Genomic DNA, 15483 nt, shown 5'->3' on the forward strand with positions numbered 1-15483 from the left:
CGCGCTGTGGATTTTGATGACCGGAGGAGTCAGGGTGGTGGAGGACCTTTTGTCTTACGGATGTTTAAAGGTGAAGCTGTTGACGATGGCTTGGAGTTCGGCTTCTGAATATGCGCAGACGCAAGCGTTCGATGACAGAATGGACGACCTTGGATCTAACCTGAAGGCCACGAAGGTTGAACAGGTTCCCATTGGTCCTATAGTTTAGTTCTATAGTGTAGTATGTGACACTGTGAAAATGACACCACCAGTATTGTTTGAGACCAACCCAAGCAATTGGTTCGTAGCACAGTGACATGCTGAAGGAGCTTTGTGAAGCTCAAGTCCTCAATATTTCCTTGGCCATGTGAACGACAGAATAGGTCTTAAATGATGTACCTGAGTGATTTGCTGAGCATTCTGATTATTTTCTCTGACCCGAGTTGAAGTTAGTCTTGCTGAACTGGATCTTGCTTGTGGTTTTCCTTCAGTAGCACGAGTTTAGTTTCAACAATCTGATAATTACTGTAAATAATTCTTGTAAGCCCTAAATTAAGCAACTCTTGCTATTTGTTGAAATGTAAGTTGATGGAACCGGAAACTGAAGCTGTGGATATCTGATGCCAGGAAGGCTCCATGGCATTCTTGTCAAATTTTAGTGTTGATATAAACCATCTGAGGAATCTAAAGAAAATTGGTGCAGAACTCTGGTTCAAAGAACCTGATGGGTCTGGAAAAAGTCAGCTGGGTACCTCCCAAATTTAAATTTTAGGTAGGGTGGCGATAGCAGTTTTGGGGCCTCATGGAAATCCAATTCTGGTTATCAAAAGCATTACAGAGAACAAAATCCTTATTTGGGAATTAAACAGTATATGCTTACTGTGAGATTCATAGTGAAAAAAGAAGTAAGGTTCTGCTCAATGACGTTGAGTCATCAGATTCAAACTGAAAATTGAAATGGATAGCATCGCATCATGATTTTCCCTTTTGAAATAGAAGGAATATGGAGGTTGTGTGAATGAGAAGGAGTTAACAGAAATCATAAAAACCATGCAAGTAAACCAGTATTCATATTGTGTGTCGAAGAACTGAATGCTGGCCTTGTAAACCTCGACAGAATATCATTAGTGGGGCTCGAAGGAACCCTAAATTGCTGCATTCCACACTTTGAAACGGCAGGTTTCTGTTTTCTCTCAAGTGTAGAGCATCAACCTGCACAGCTAATTACCAGACTGCCAGTGCCTTTAGAATATTAATAATGCTCTCTAGTATGTTGAATGGATGGAGGGAGATGTTGAAAGGCTAGCACCTATCAGTACAGGAATTGTGTTCCCTGACTGCAGTCTGCAGCGATCCCTGGCCTGCATAGTAGGATCTTGCTACTGGTGTGTGGTTCTTTCACCACTAAACTGTACAGTCATTGCAGACCCTGGACCCTCCATATTGTCCCTCTGGAGAGCATATATGCACCCTTCGAGCAACTTGCTAAGATTTCGGACTATACTTGAACTGCAGATGTTTCTACAATAAGAATTCTGGAAAATAGAGATCGACATTCTCATTAATTTGGAAGACAGCAAACAGTTGTTGCCATTGGAAATTATAACTCAAATTTATAAACATCATTAGTACATATATTATAGAAGACATTGTGTTAATATTTACTTGTGAATAAAACACTTAGAATTTACAGTAGAGACTTTGTTCTGAAAATGAGCTTTCTGGTCATGTTAGTGTGGCTCAGTGGGTTGTGGGTTCAAGTCGCATTCCAGAGACTTGAGCACAAAATCTGGGCTGATACTCCAATGCAGTACTGAGGGAGTGTGACACAGGTTAGAGGTGTCGTCTTCGGGTGAGGGAAGAGCTGGGAGTGAGACTAACTGGATTGATCTATGTAAGAGCTGGCGCAGACTCAATGGACCAAATGGCCACCTGTGCTATACTATTCTTTGATTCTATGTTAAACCGAGGCCCTGTCTGTCTGCTGAGGTGGATGTGAAAGATCCCATGGCACTATTTTGAAGAAGCGCAGGGGAGTTCTTCTCTCTCCTCCAATCCCTTCCCCGCCACCCCCACCCCCACCCCCACAAAAGTACTTAATTGGCTGTCAAAGGCTTTAGGACATCCTGAAGTTGTGAAAAGCTATATAAATGCAACTCTTTTAGCTGAACAGAAGGCATACCCTATATGCGAGTCCTAGTTCTAAATTTCAGCCAGTGCCACTTTTAATGGGACAGTTAAATGTCTCAGTTTTGATTCTGCTTTAAATGGACACCACGTCAATTCAGAGTTTATATAAAGGTACAGAACACACTTGGAAGAAGCATTTTCACTTTCGGCAATTATTCTCATGTTACCTACCAAGAGTGATATTTAGTGAGTATTTGGTGCCCTCTGCTGGCATTCTGTATCAGTGAATTATTAAATGAATTTTCACGTACAATCCATCTTGACTATCTTGCAGTCAAAGGAAATCTTCTTAACTTTCCCTTGTTTGGAGGAAGTTATATTTATTTTAGTTTAAAAGCATACAATGTATCTCACTCTGAAAAGTAAACAGTGACATAGACGAAATGTTTGTTGTATTATCGGAGTTGGAATATATAAGCACATAAATAGGAGCAGGAGTAGGCCCTACGGCCCATCGAGCTTGCTCCACTGTTCAATAAGATCATGACTGATCATCGATCTCAACTCCACTTTTCCGTCTGATCTCCATAATCCTTTGATTCCCCTAGACTCCAAAAATCTATCTCTCTCAGCCTTGACTATATTGAGACTCAGCATCCACAGTCCTCTGAGGCAGAAAATTCCAAAGATTCACAACCCTCTGAGTGAAGAAATTCCTCCACATCTCTGTCATAAATGGCCTTCCCCTTATCCTGAGACTGTGACCCCAAGATCTAGACACTCCAGCAGGGGAAACAACATCTCAGCATCTACCCTGTCAATCCCCTTCAGAATCCTGTATGTTTCAATGAGATCACTTCTCATTCTTCTAAACTCCAGAGAGTATAGGCCCATTCTATACAGTCTCTCATTGTAAGACAATCCTCTCATCCCAGGAATCAATCCATCTTCAACATACAAAGACTTCAGCCTGCCACAAAGTTGCATCCCTGATCCTGGATTGTTTTTCAGCCTTGCATAATTTTGGTGAACTCCCTGGTCTTTGCTGAGGAGACTGCCTGGAAAGAGGTTGGAGAATGGCTGCAGTTTTCTGGCATGTAGCATTGCTGGCAGTCACAGTGCTGCAGTAAAAATTCATACAATTTCAGTTTTGGGGGGGAATTTGGTTTCATAGGTTATGTCAGTGATTGCTCAGTAACCAATTGCACAGGCTTTCGGCCCATTTAAGTTTTAAAGTCTGTGTCAGCTTGGCTCAGTGGTTTCTTGTCTCTGTGTTCACTCCATGACATTGGCTGGCCCTTGAGTGCTGCACTGAGGTAGTCAGAACTGCTGTCCTTCAGATGGGATATTAAAGCAGAAGCCCAATCTGAGTGTTTAACTGGACGTAAAAGATCTCATGGAACTATTTGAAGAGAAAGGAAGTTCTCCCAGTGTCTTTGGGAAAATTTATCCCTCCACCAAACTGATCAATCATCTCATTAATGTTTCTGGAACTTTGCTATGTTCAAATTGGCTGCCACATTTGCCTACATTACACCAGTGACTACACTTTAAAGATAATTCAATGGTTGTCAAGCACTTTGGGATGTCCTGAAGACGTGAAATGAGCTACATAAATGCAAATCTTTAACTTTTATTCAATTATGTGGAAACACTATTGGTTCCATTACCTTTTTTTAATAGAACATTTTGCATCCCTAGGGACATGAATATTTAGGAAAAATGGTGAACAAATTTGTGTGTCAGAATGATAAAAGGTTTATGTCCTGTGATATACTGAATGTTGTAGGATTCATGACAAGTTTTCCTCCATCTTGCAGAAGGTGACAGAGGTGGAGCTGCGTGCTTTGGTCTCAGTCATATCTTGGAACTGGAAAGGCAAGAGATTGAGTGGAGCTTGAATCTCAGGTAACTGGCTAAAAGACATATGATATCGAGAACTTGTCCGATAGAAATATCAGTGTTTGTTTTTATTGTGGATGTCATGCACTGCGCAGCTTAATGGCATAGAGTTACTTTGAACACAAGACATTACTTACCCTGACCTTGTTGCAGTGATGGTCGGTCTTGTTTGTTGCCTACTTTTTGTGCTATTGCGATTATGAGCAGTTCTTGGCTGAAGGATAAAGTGATGTGTTTTGTCATGGATTATTCCCAAATATTGTTGGTTTACTTAGATTTACCTTATTAGCATTGCATGATAGCATGAGACCTTATTCACAACAGCTCTCCTTTTTACTTTACTTGTGTGCTCTGAGTATAATTCGAGGCATACTATTTTGTCCTTGTACAAGACCTTAGTCAGGCCGCACATGGAATACTGTGTTCAGTTTTGGTGGTCTCATGGAGGGTGGTATTGAGGCTTTGGTGAGAGTGCAGAGGACGACCACTAGACTAATTCCTAGTCTAAAGCTTAGGTTATCAAGATAGCCTAAAAGAGTTGGGGCTCTACACTTTAGAGAAGCGTAGTCTTGGATGTGATCTGATTGAGGTTTATAAAATAATGAAGGGAATATATTGTGATACACGAGGCAATTGTGTGGGACAGGCTCGATGGACCCACAGGGTCTTTACCGGTCTGTCATTGTTCACATGTTTGTACTTCTGCTTCAAGTATCAGCTATAGTTCAGTTAGAAGCACCGTGGCCTCTGAGTCAGAATGTTGTGGGTTCAAGTCCCGCTCCAGTAGACTTGAGCACAAAAATCTAGGCTGTCACTGAGGGAGTGCTGCACTGTCGAAGGTGCAGTCTTTTGAATGAGATGTTAAATCGAGGCCCGGTCTGCTCTCTCGGGCACTTGCCACTTTTTCGAAGAGCAGGGGAATTATCTCCAGTGTCCTGACCAATATTTATCCCTCAATCAACATCACAAAAAATCGGATTATCTGGTCATTATCACATTGCTGTTTGTGGGAGCTTCCTGTGTTCAAATTGGTTGCCGCGTTTCCTATCATCATCATCATAGGCAGTCCCTCGGAATCGAGGAAGACTTGCTTCCACTCCTGAAGTGATTTCTTTGGTGGCTGAACAGTCCAATACGAGAGCCACAGACTCTGTGTCACAGGTGGGACAGATGAGGGAAGGGGTGGGTGGGACTGGTTTGCCGCATGCTCTTTCCACTGCCTGCGCTTGATTTCTGCATACTCTCGGTGTTGAGACTCGAGGTGCACAGCGCCCTCTCGGATGCACTTCCTCCACTTAGGGCGGTCTTGGGCCAGGGACTCCCAGGTGTCAGTGGGGATGTTGCACTTTATCAGGGAGGCTTTGAGGGTGTCCTTGTAGCGTTTCCGCTGCCCACCTTTGGCTCGTTTGCCATGAAGGCGCTCCGAGTAGAACACTTGCTTTGGGAGTCTCGTGTCTGGCATGTGGACTATGTGGCCTGCCCAACGGAGCTGATCGAGTGTGGTCAGTGCTTCAATGCTGCTCTATTAGAACAAAGACTGCACTTCAAAAAGTACTTAATTGGCTGTAAAGTGCTTTGGGGATACCTGGTTGTCATGAAAGATGCTATATAAATGCAAGTCGTTTTTTTTTATAGCCATCTCTATATTCCCAAATTATTTAGTTCTATCTGGTGCTTTCCTCATGATCTCCATCCTTTTATGTTAGTATGCCAGCCTTTTGTCTCCCATACTTTCTCATTACTCTCCTCCCTCATTCTATTCTACATAATTTTCATGGCATAGTTCATGAAAATGTTAAACATGGTTGGGAACTTGACACATCCTGGTCTGATTCCATTCCTGATGTTCAACCATTCACTGACCTTACCTTCATACTTCACCACCACACACCATTATACATGTTCTCCAGCAGTATGCCATAGTGTTCAAAAACACTCCATATACTTTCTCTCCGAACTAAATTATGGGCTAGACTTTCCACTTTTGTGCTGATCGCTCAAAAATGGACGTTATTTCCAGCGTGGGTGGTAAATATGGGTTTTGAGATGCTGGATCATCACCCATTTTCAAAACCCTAACTTTCCATTTTTGAAAATGGGCGTTACCGCGAACGATCTGAAATGGGCGTTAGCTTTAAACTTTTTTGACCTTCTGCCATCGTGTCACCGACCATAGCAATGGCATGGCAACCCTCATTTCCTGCGTTTCAGGAGGTATGGGGTTATCTTGTTTGGCTGTTGTGGGAGGCAGGAGGGAGATTCACCAGCAGCAAAAAGCCTACTAAGCACAAAGAAGGTAATTGGCACCGAGTTTTTGTCGAACAAATAATATATAACATGGAAGGGATGGAGGAGGTGCCCCAGCACACTGTGGAGACTGACGCTGGCGAAAGCAGTGAGGTGGGAGAGGAATAATTGGGAGGATGTAAAAGAGCGAGGTGGTTCTCGGACGAGGCAAATGCCTCCCTCATGCAGGAAGTCGAGTCACGCTGGGGTCAATTGACCCAGTGAGAGCGTGGGAAGTCCACCCCAAAGGCCTACTAGAAGATATGGGCCGAGATAGCAGAGGTGGTCTCGTCGGCGACCAACGAGGTGCGTGAGGGCAACCAATGCCGCAAACTATGGAACGACCTTGTCTGATCCGCTAGAGTAAGTATTACATTTATTTACATGTACTTACAAATCCAATTATATAAATATATAAGTGTCATGAGTGATTCAAATCCGATGTGATGTCTTGCACTTATACCGGGAATGTTTTATTCAAAGTCTGCAGTCACGGTGTACGTCTTTAGGTGAAGAATTATAACGTTCACTTTAATCATGATTACATCCGTCAGTTATGTGTTGTATCAGTCTCTGTGATGGTACCTGGCAATGAAAACACACAATGATCTTGTGCCATGTCGTGCTGTTGTTGCCTTTTACAGAAGAAGCTCTCCAAGAATCGGTCGAGCAGAAGCGAATGGGTGGTGGGTCACCAGTCATCATCAACCTCACCGACATCGAGGAGTGTGTGCTGGCACTAGAGGGGAGCCACCCCCTGGTTGGCCAAGCAAGCAACTGCAGAACCTGATGTGATGCCATGTGAGTAAAGTATACACCATTGCGTGATGTAAAATCAATAGATGCCACACCCACTCATATCTGACCAATAATATATGATAGATGAATCATAAAATTCTTCTCTAAATAATGATGTCCTCATGAGAATCATTGCAATGCAGAATTTGGTGATGGTCATGAAATGTGATGATCTTGATTGCGGTGCTGCTTTTGTCATGCATATGCTGTGTGTAGCGCTGGAATCACCTTGTGACCTTAGCACCCGCTTCTCCTTTAATAACCTCATTTATGTTTTGCAGCTCAACGAGTAGCGCGGCACCATGCACCATGCAAGGACACCGAGCCCAGAAGGTGGGGGTGGGGGCCAGACTTGCCAGCTGATCCTCCATCTGGTGCTGAGGAGCACCGATTCTCGCCCGTGCATCTGCTGGGTCCCTTCTCAACAGATGACAGTGCCGACTTCGAGGAGCCTGCATCTCCAACCTCCGTAATCCATTCGACACCATTGACATCGAGTGCTCCTGCGGCCATTTCCACATCCACCGTGGAGGTACCGGGCCCAAGCACCTTGCCACAAGGCACTCCAGGACGGCGCCGACCAAGCGGAGGTTGGTTCGACACAGCAGATCTGCTCCACGAGCAGCAGATCTGAGCGGGGACATGGTACACTTGTCCAGGAGAAGTGTTGACATAGGTCAGCAGATCCAACAGACAATGGAGGGGGCATATCCCTCCAGCTGGCCATCATGTCCGCCACCATGACGAAGTACGGGCCGCGGATGGTGCAGGCCCTGGAGCTGATAGCCAGGAACACTGGTGGCAGAGGGCTCCCAGTGGTCCTGGATTGCGGCACTGCACCCCAAGGCGACACACCCCTATTGCCAACGACATGACAGCCAGGAGGAAGCTTCTGGCCCAGAGGACGTTCCCACCTTGGGACCATCTTCTCCCTATCCGTCCAAGCAGCAGTTCTTCCGTCATCCCCTCCCCGCTTCCCCGTCTCTAATGTAGCAGTGTCTGAGAAGCTCCTCTGCCAGGTTGCTTGGAGTCAGAAGGGGAAGGGGTGGGAGAAGCTGGGGGGGGGGGGGAAAGGAAAGTGAGGTGCATGGCCGCAGGTGTTGTCTTGGGCATATTTTTAGGATTTTGGTGGGAGGGTCGGGGCAAGGGGACTACCTTGGTTTGCATTTGTGTTCTGTGTTGCTGGAAATGAGGACCATTGTAATGATGTAAATGTGATACATTTAATGTGGGGTGGGGTGTTTTTAACAGTTATAATTATGATTTCACACACATGGTCGGATTAAATGTTTTTTATTTAACATAACCTTGTTGTGCATTGTCTCAGCTGCACCGTTACACACTGGTGATTCCTTAACATGAAAGCGTATAATTACACTTAACTTGAATCAACTTAAACTTTAACTGTCACCAAGGTGATGCACACCATTGATGTATGACCTGCACACCCAGCAGTGTTGCAGCTTTGTAAATAGCAACAATGTTCTTTCAAGCAAAGTGCTCATTTATGAGCTGCTGATGTAAGAGTCTTGCAACTATGTAGCCACCACGGGCCCTTTCCTGCGGTCTAGAGGGGGGCGGGGGTATGGTTTCAGCGCCTGGCCCGAGGTCAGTGTCCACCTCCTCATCCTCCACTTCCTCCCTCTCCTGAGGTGGACCGTCAGTCCCTTCTGGCAATTCTTGTCCCCTCCTGATAGCCAAGTTGTGCAGCATGGAGCACACCACCATGAATTGAGCTACCTGCTCAGGGTGGTATTAGAGATCACCTCCTGAGTGGTCCAGGCATCTAAAGTGCTGCTTAAGCACTCCAATGGTTTTCTTGACGATATTGCGAGTGGCTCTGTGGCTCTCGTTATATCGCTTCTCGGCTTCGGTGTGGGTGTCGTGCAGGGGGGTCATCAGCCAGGTGGTGAGGCCATACCCTTTGTCACCAAGCATCCAGCATTGACCTTGTGGCTGACTGGTAAACATGCAGGATGTGAGCATCATGGATGCTGCCTGGAAATTTTGCATTCACTGCCATAATAATTTGCTGGTGGTCGACGAGTTGCAAATTCAAGGAGTGGAATCCCTTGCAGTTCCTAAAAAACCTCTGCATCCTGAAAAGGTGCCCGTATCGCGATGTGCATACAGTCTATTGCTCCCTGCACCTTGAGGAAGTTAGCAACTCGGTAGAATCCTAAAGCCCTCTCAGTCTGTGCCTCCCTGGTCATAGGGAAGCTGATAAAGTCCATCCTGCATGCATACAGGGCTTCAGTCACCTGTCAAATGCAGCAATGTGTGGCATGCTGAGATATAGCGCAAATGTCACGAGCTGAGGCCTGAAAGCAACCCGACGCGTAGAATGCAAGTGCCGCGGTGACCTTGACCTCGACGGACAGTACGGTCCTGATGGTGCTGGCAGGCTGCAGATCTTCCCTGATGAGCTGGCATATCTCACTGATAACCTCCTTATGGAAGCGCAGTCTCCTAAGGCAGGTGGTGTCGGACAAGTTGAGTTAAGGCCGCCTCTCCCTGTAAATGCGGGGGGTGTAAGGTCTGGTCCTCCTCATCAGTCTGGCATGTCTTAGATTGAGCACATAATGCTGTCGAATGTACCTTCTGTCATCTCTAGTCTGCAGCCTGTGCGTACTCATCAAGACAGGCTGCGAAATGACAGGCCCCATTCCAATAGCTATCAGTATTACACCGATTGTTCACAAACAATAAATGTCCCCACTAAGACACCTAGAGCTGGATTTTCAAGATTTAGCGATTTCCGGGTGATAATCGCAGAGATAAAAAATGTTACCGCTGGGTTACCGTCACCGCCAGAGCGTGCAACATTTGGCAAATGGTGAAGATCGTTAGCATTAGCGATAACTCTGGCGTTGCACGACAGAATTTGTGCGCCGGAGCCGAAAGTTGTGACCCAAAGAAAAATCGGACCTTTTGCGTATACGCAATTTTTTTTTTCTTCACCTGCTTCTGGTTAGCTGTTGAGCGCAAATGCTAATGCAGGCATGGAGCGCCCGTACATGTGCAGTACACCCAGGGCTGAATCAGCCATTTTACAATTTGATTCTCATGATTTAGGATGAGGAGAGTAGACAGAGAGCCAGAAGGCTCTGTCCAGAGGAGAATGAGACTCTTGTCGATGCCTTAAAACGAAGATGGGCCGAATTAAACAAGAGGGGTGGATGTAGACCCCTCCCATCGGCCTGCAGAAAAATTTGGAGCGAAATAGCTGAGGAGGTCTCTGCCGTCGACACTGTCCAAAGGATCCCCACTCAGTGCTGGAAGAGATTCAGTGATCATTGCAGGGTTGTTAGAGTAAGTACAATTTTTATTGATGCACTCCTTCATTACTTAAATTATAAATCTGACACACTATTTGTTCTCATGCTGTTTGTATAGATAGGCTTAGTGTTGCACCCTATTTTTCATGAATGATCTTTACATATTATTAAGATTGCTTTCTGAGATCTTAAAAGATGTTTCTGCACTTTGATGTCTTCCTCATGAACCATGTGCAACTTCCAGGGCCATTAAATAGAGGACTGTGTTACATGCACACCGAATGGTATAAGTGCTTTGGGGGCTATCTGTGTGTGCCACAAGAGCAGATGGACCCTCTGGTAACCATTCCCATTGTCACCTTTGCAGAGAAAGAAGTCCTTCAACCGCCGGGAGCAGCGGTGGACAGGCGGCGGTCCGCACCGAACCATGCCATTAACAGACCTTGAGGTGCGAGTGGCCGGTCTGATTGGTGCCTCGGGGAAGGAAACTGCCCGTGGAGGTGCAGACCCCCTATTGGATAGTGAGGGCAAGTCCTGCACATTCCTCAGGCTGGGTTGGGGCAATGTGATGTGGTGTCTGTGGACTAGGGTTGGGGCAATGTGATGCAGTGTCTATGGACTAGGGTTGGGGCAATGTCATGCAGTGTCACTGGACTACGTATAATGGAGTTGCGGCGGTCCTTCAAATGAGCCTGTGCTATGTGACCTTCCTCATGTCACCCTGCTCCCTCCCCTTCTGCTAACCACTCGTCTGTTGTTTTCTACTTCCAGATGAGGAGTCACAGGCGCCAAATCCTTCACCGTAAACCTCCACCTCAGGCCGTCGTGGGGTGGGGGGGGGAGGAGGAGGAGGAGGAGGAATTTGAGGGAGAGGAGTGGATGGAGCAGCCTACTCAGAGTGGGGGGGGTTCCAATGCACTTGACACACCTTTTTCCACCGATCAACACCTCATCCGAGGATGAAACATTCCCGCGCTTTGAGCCATCCGAGGCCCCGAGTACTAGTGGCATGCAGCAATGCACTTCCGGGGTCGAATCCCGTACCCCATCTCTCCAGTGGGTGAGTCGGCAAAGTCAGTCTGCTGACAGACGGGCGGACGCACAACTGGACATGGTGGGACTGTCCAGGGAGTGCGTCCAGCTCAGCCGACAGCTCCTTGGGTAGGATTCCTGCAAGCATCGCAACAGTCACTGCAATCATCATGGAGGTCGGGTCACAGATTGTCCGTGCGAGCTGCGAAACCTGCGAGGCTGTCAATGCCCACACGCTATTGATGGCCTCCATCTATGACACTGCAGTCCCCAGGGTCACACCCAGACCCACATCCACTGTGACTGGCGACGTTGAGCAAGAGGCTCACCAGTCAGAAGCCAGGCCTTCCATACCCCGAGCTTCTCTAGTGGATCTACACATGGCGTCTCCATTCTCTCCCCCCAATACAGCAGAACTCTGGCCGCCTTGCTGCAGGAACTCTTGGTGCCACCTTGGGTCAGGTCATGACGTGAGGGAGGAGGATTAGGGGGGGGCGGAGGGAGAGGAGAAAAAGAGAGCTGGTGGTTAAAAAACAGTCGGTGCCGGGGTGGTTGTTTTGTGTTTTATGAACGTTTTAAAAGTTTACAAATTCTGTTCAAGTTCACAATGTTTAATACATTTTATTTAAGTTTCAAAATCATGTTTAACAAATTTACAATGTTAAATTATTTTGATCACCATAACCATTCCTGTGTAGTGTCTCATTTGCAGAATAGGAGGGGGAATAGTCAATATGGTGGGATAGAGTGGCCTGGCAACGGTCAAACGGCCGTTTCAAGCAAAGTGTTGAATTATGAGCTGTTGACGTAAGGCTTTTGCAGTGGTGCAAGCTCCACAAGGCCTCCCCTGTTGTTGTGGTGGTGGCATGGGTTCCTCGCCAAGCTCGTTGTCCTCCTCCTGCTCCTCCCCTCTCCTGAGATGCTCCTGCAATCCCCATTAGCAAATCCTATCCCTTCATGATGGCTAAGCTGTGTAGCATGCAGCACACCACAATGAACTCAGAGACCTGCTGAGGGGAGTATTGCAGGCAGCCTCCAGAGTGGTCCAGGCATCGGAAGCGCTGCTTGAGCACCCCTATTGTCTGTTTGACGATGTTGCGTGTGGCTGCATGGCTCTCATTATAGCGATGCTTGGTTTCTGTCTGAGGGTTCCGGAGGGGGGTCATGAGCCAGGTGGTGAAGCCCGTAACCTTTTTCCCCCAGCATCCAGCTCTTGTCTTGTGGTTGACGCTCAAACAGGCCTGAGACACTGCTCTCACGCAAGATGAAAGCATCATGGATGCTCCCTGGATATTGGGCATTTACTGCCATGATGTGCTGAGTATGGTCACAGACGATCTGTATGTTCAGGGAGTGGAATCCCTTTTGATTTCAGTAAACCTCTGGATTGAGTAAAGGTGCTCGCAGGGTGATGTGCTTACAGCCAATGGCACCCTGAACATTGGGGAAGCCAACAATTTGTCCAATAACTACAGCCCTTTCATTCTGTGCATCCTTGGTCATTGGGAAGTTTATGAACTCTATCCTGCATGCGTACAGTGCAGTAGTCATCTGGCAAATGCTGCAATGTGTAGCATGTTGTGAGATGGAGCAAATGTCCCCTGCTGATGCCTGAAAGGAGCCGGAGGCATAGAAGGCAAGTGCTGCAGTCACCTTCACCTCGACAGGCAGTGCAGTCCTGTTGCCACTGGCATATCTGTGTGACCACCTCTTTTCGGAGGTGCAGCCTTCTAATGCACTGTGCCTCAGAGAGCTGCAGGTATGAGCGCTGTTCCCTGTAAACTCGTGGGGAGGGTAAGGCCTCCTCCCCATATGTCTGTGACCTCTTCCATCACATTCAAAATGCTCATCAATAAGCCGCCTTACAGTTCAACGCCATATAGATATAGCAGCCAGGAATAATGGCTGACATAGTATAGCCCCCATTTAAAAAATGTCCTTAAATCTTTAAAACGAACCATAAACTCATACAAAACTTCACTGTGAAAAACGCAGCCGCCTTCTCCCAATCCTTTTGTGCACTGAATTTCTGCTCCGTTTTTAAAATGGTGCTGGGTGCGACTGGTTTTTGCTGGTGGTTTTCCGGGCGGACGGTAAATCGGGCAATATGGCTGAAAGTTTCGCCCGAGGTGCTAGCGCAGTGTTGCACGCCGATTGACGTCATCCAAACGGTGAAAATATCGGGCGGCCGCCGCAAAACCTCTGCCAAAAGTTCCGCCTGGACGCAAAATGTTGTGCGCCTAGTTTAGCACCAAAAAAAGTTGTTTTTGCCATTCGCCCAGGCGCTAAACTGGTCGCAAACCCCTCAAAAATCCAGCCCAGTCTCTTTCCCTTTTGAGAGGATAATCTTGCCTATCTTTCTATTCAAGTTCCAATGTTGATCCTAGGATATGGTGAATTCTAAACTTGGTTTGCTGTTCTATCGTTCCTTGTCAGCATCAGGCACCCAATCCTCCCTTGCATAATATTTTTAAATCTGAATGTACACCCAAATTATATATACCAGGCTTCCAAACAATTCAAAAAATTTAAAGGATTGGTAATTCAGATACCATGGAAGTGTAGCTGGTGATACAATATAGAACTGATAGACAATAGTTGGTTAGTACACTTATACCTTGAGGTTTGCATTTCAACCCATCTCAGGCAAATACAGTGAGAGGAAAATTCTCTTTTTCCAGAAGTATTGAGGTCCTATATGAAATGAGGGTCGAACTGGTCTCAATTTTAATATGTAGATTTATATATAATTTACAGTACAGAAACAGGCCATTTGGCCCAATTGGTCTGTGTCGCCGTTTATAAGCCACACAAGCCTCCTACCTTACTTTATCTAACCTTATCTGCATATCTTTTTATTCCTTTCTCCTTCATGTACTTATTTAGCTTCCCCTTTTAGGCATCTATCCTATTCACCTCAACGACTCCTTTTTGTGTTGCAAGTTCCACATTCTAACCACTCTGAGTAAAGAAGTCTCTCCTGAATTCCCTTTTAGATTTATGCACCACCTCACACTTACCTATATTAAAATTAATTTGTCATTTATACATCCATTCTGCAAGTTTTTTAGTGTCATCTTGTATTTTGCCGCAGTCTTCCTCAGTATTGGGCCGAAAATTCCAGCCTTGCTGGATCGGTACGAAGTGCGCACGGACCTGGTGATGTCTCTCAAAAGCTAGTTTTTGGGGCGTGATGCACATCCGCCGAAAACCGGCTTTTCCTATCTGTCAAGATTTCTCTTGACAGATTCAACGCATGCCTGGCAAAAGGACATCCGCACGGGAGAGATTGGGCTACTTGCCCAACTCGTGCCCAGCGAATGTTCTTCAAACTGGTAAAAGCAGGCGCTGTGGCTTACTTTTACCAGCGTAAGAGTTTTAAAACATATAAAAATAAAATGTAAACATTTATTTTTATATTCAAAACCCTGTCCATTAAGGTAAGTTTATTCTTAACATTATTAAAACACTTTTTTTTTAAATCCAAAAAATATATATATTTTTTTCTAAAACATTTAACTACATTTAATTTCAATTAATTTAAAATATGTGAGGTGTTTTATTTATTTATTTATTTATTTATTTATTTATTTATTCTGTGTTTCGGTGTTTTAGGTTTTTTTTTTCTCATTAATACTAATGGGAGTCTGAACAGAGCTCCCATCTTTATCAATGAGAATACTGCATAGTGATTGGTGGTCCAGGCCCACGTGACTCTAGCTTGTACGTATGTACCTGAAAGACATCTTCCCATGAGCTGCACAGCAAATCTAGGCCTCCAACTGGGATTCTACATTCCTCCGGGACCACCAGGTACTTTTGTAGATTTTTTTCAGGTTGGAGGCGTTCGTACAAAGGAAGCCTCTGACCACAATTTTCTCCCCATTAACTATACCCGCCCCCCCCTCCCCCCCCCCAATTTGGTGTCATCCGCAAAATTTGAAATTGTACTTCTGATTCCCAAATCCAAATCATTTATGTAAATAGTGAGCATCAGTGGTCCCGGTCCCTTTGGAACACAACTTCCCACCTTCCACGTTTGAGTAACTAACTTTAACCCCTATGCTCTGTTTTGTAG

General features: G+C 45.8%; 1 protein-coding gene across 1 annotated transcript in view; it reads left to right on the plus strand.

The window, feature by feature from the left end:
* Positions 1-15483, plus strand: part of ell2 (elongation factor for RNA polymerase II 2) — a 208711-nt gene that overhangs the window by 181203 nt on the left and 12025 nt on the right. The window contains exon 12 of the transcript XR_011593816.1: positions 3930-4017. The gene's annotated coding sequence lies outside the window, so the exon portion shown is untranslated. The remainder of the gene's footprint in view (positions 1-3929; positions 4018-15483) is intronic.

This window comes from Pristiophorus japonicus, chromosome 1 (genome assembly GCF_044704955.1).
Source record: "Pristiophorus japonicus isolate sPriJap1 chromosome 1, sPriJap1.hap1, whole genome shotgun sequence".
NCBI classification, from domain to species: Eukaryota; Metazoa; Chordata; class Chondrichthyes; family Pristiophoridae; genus Pristiophorus; species Pristiophorus japonicus.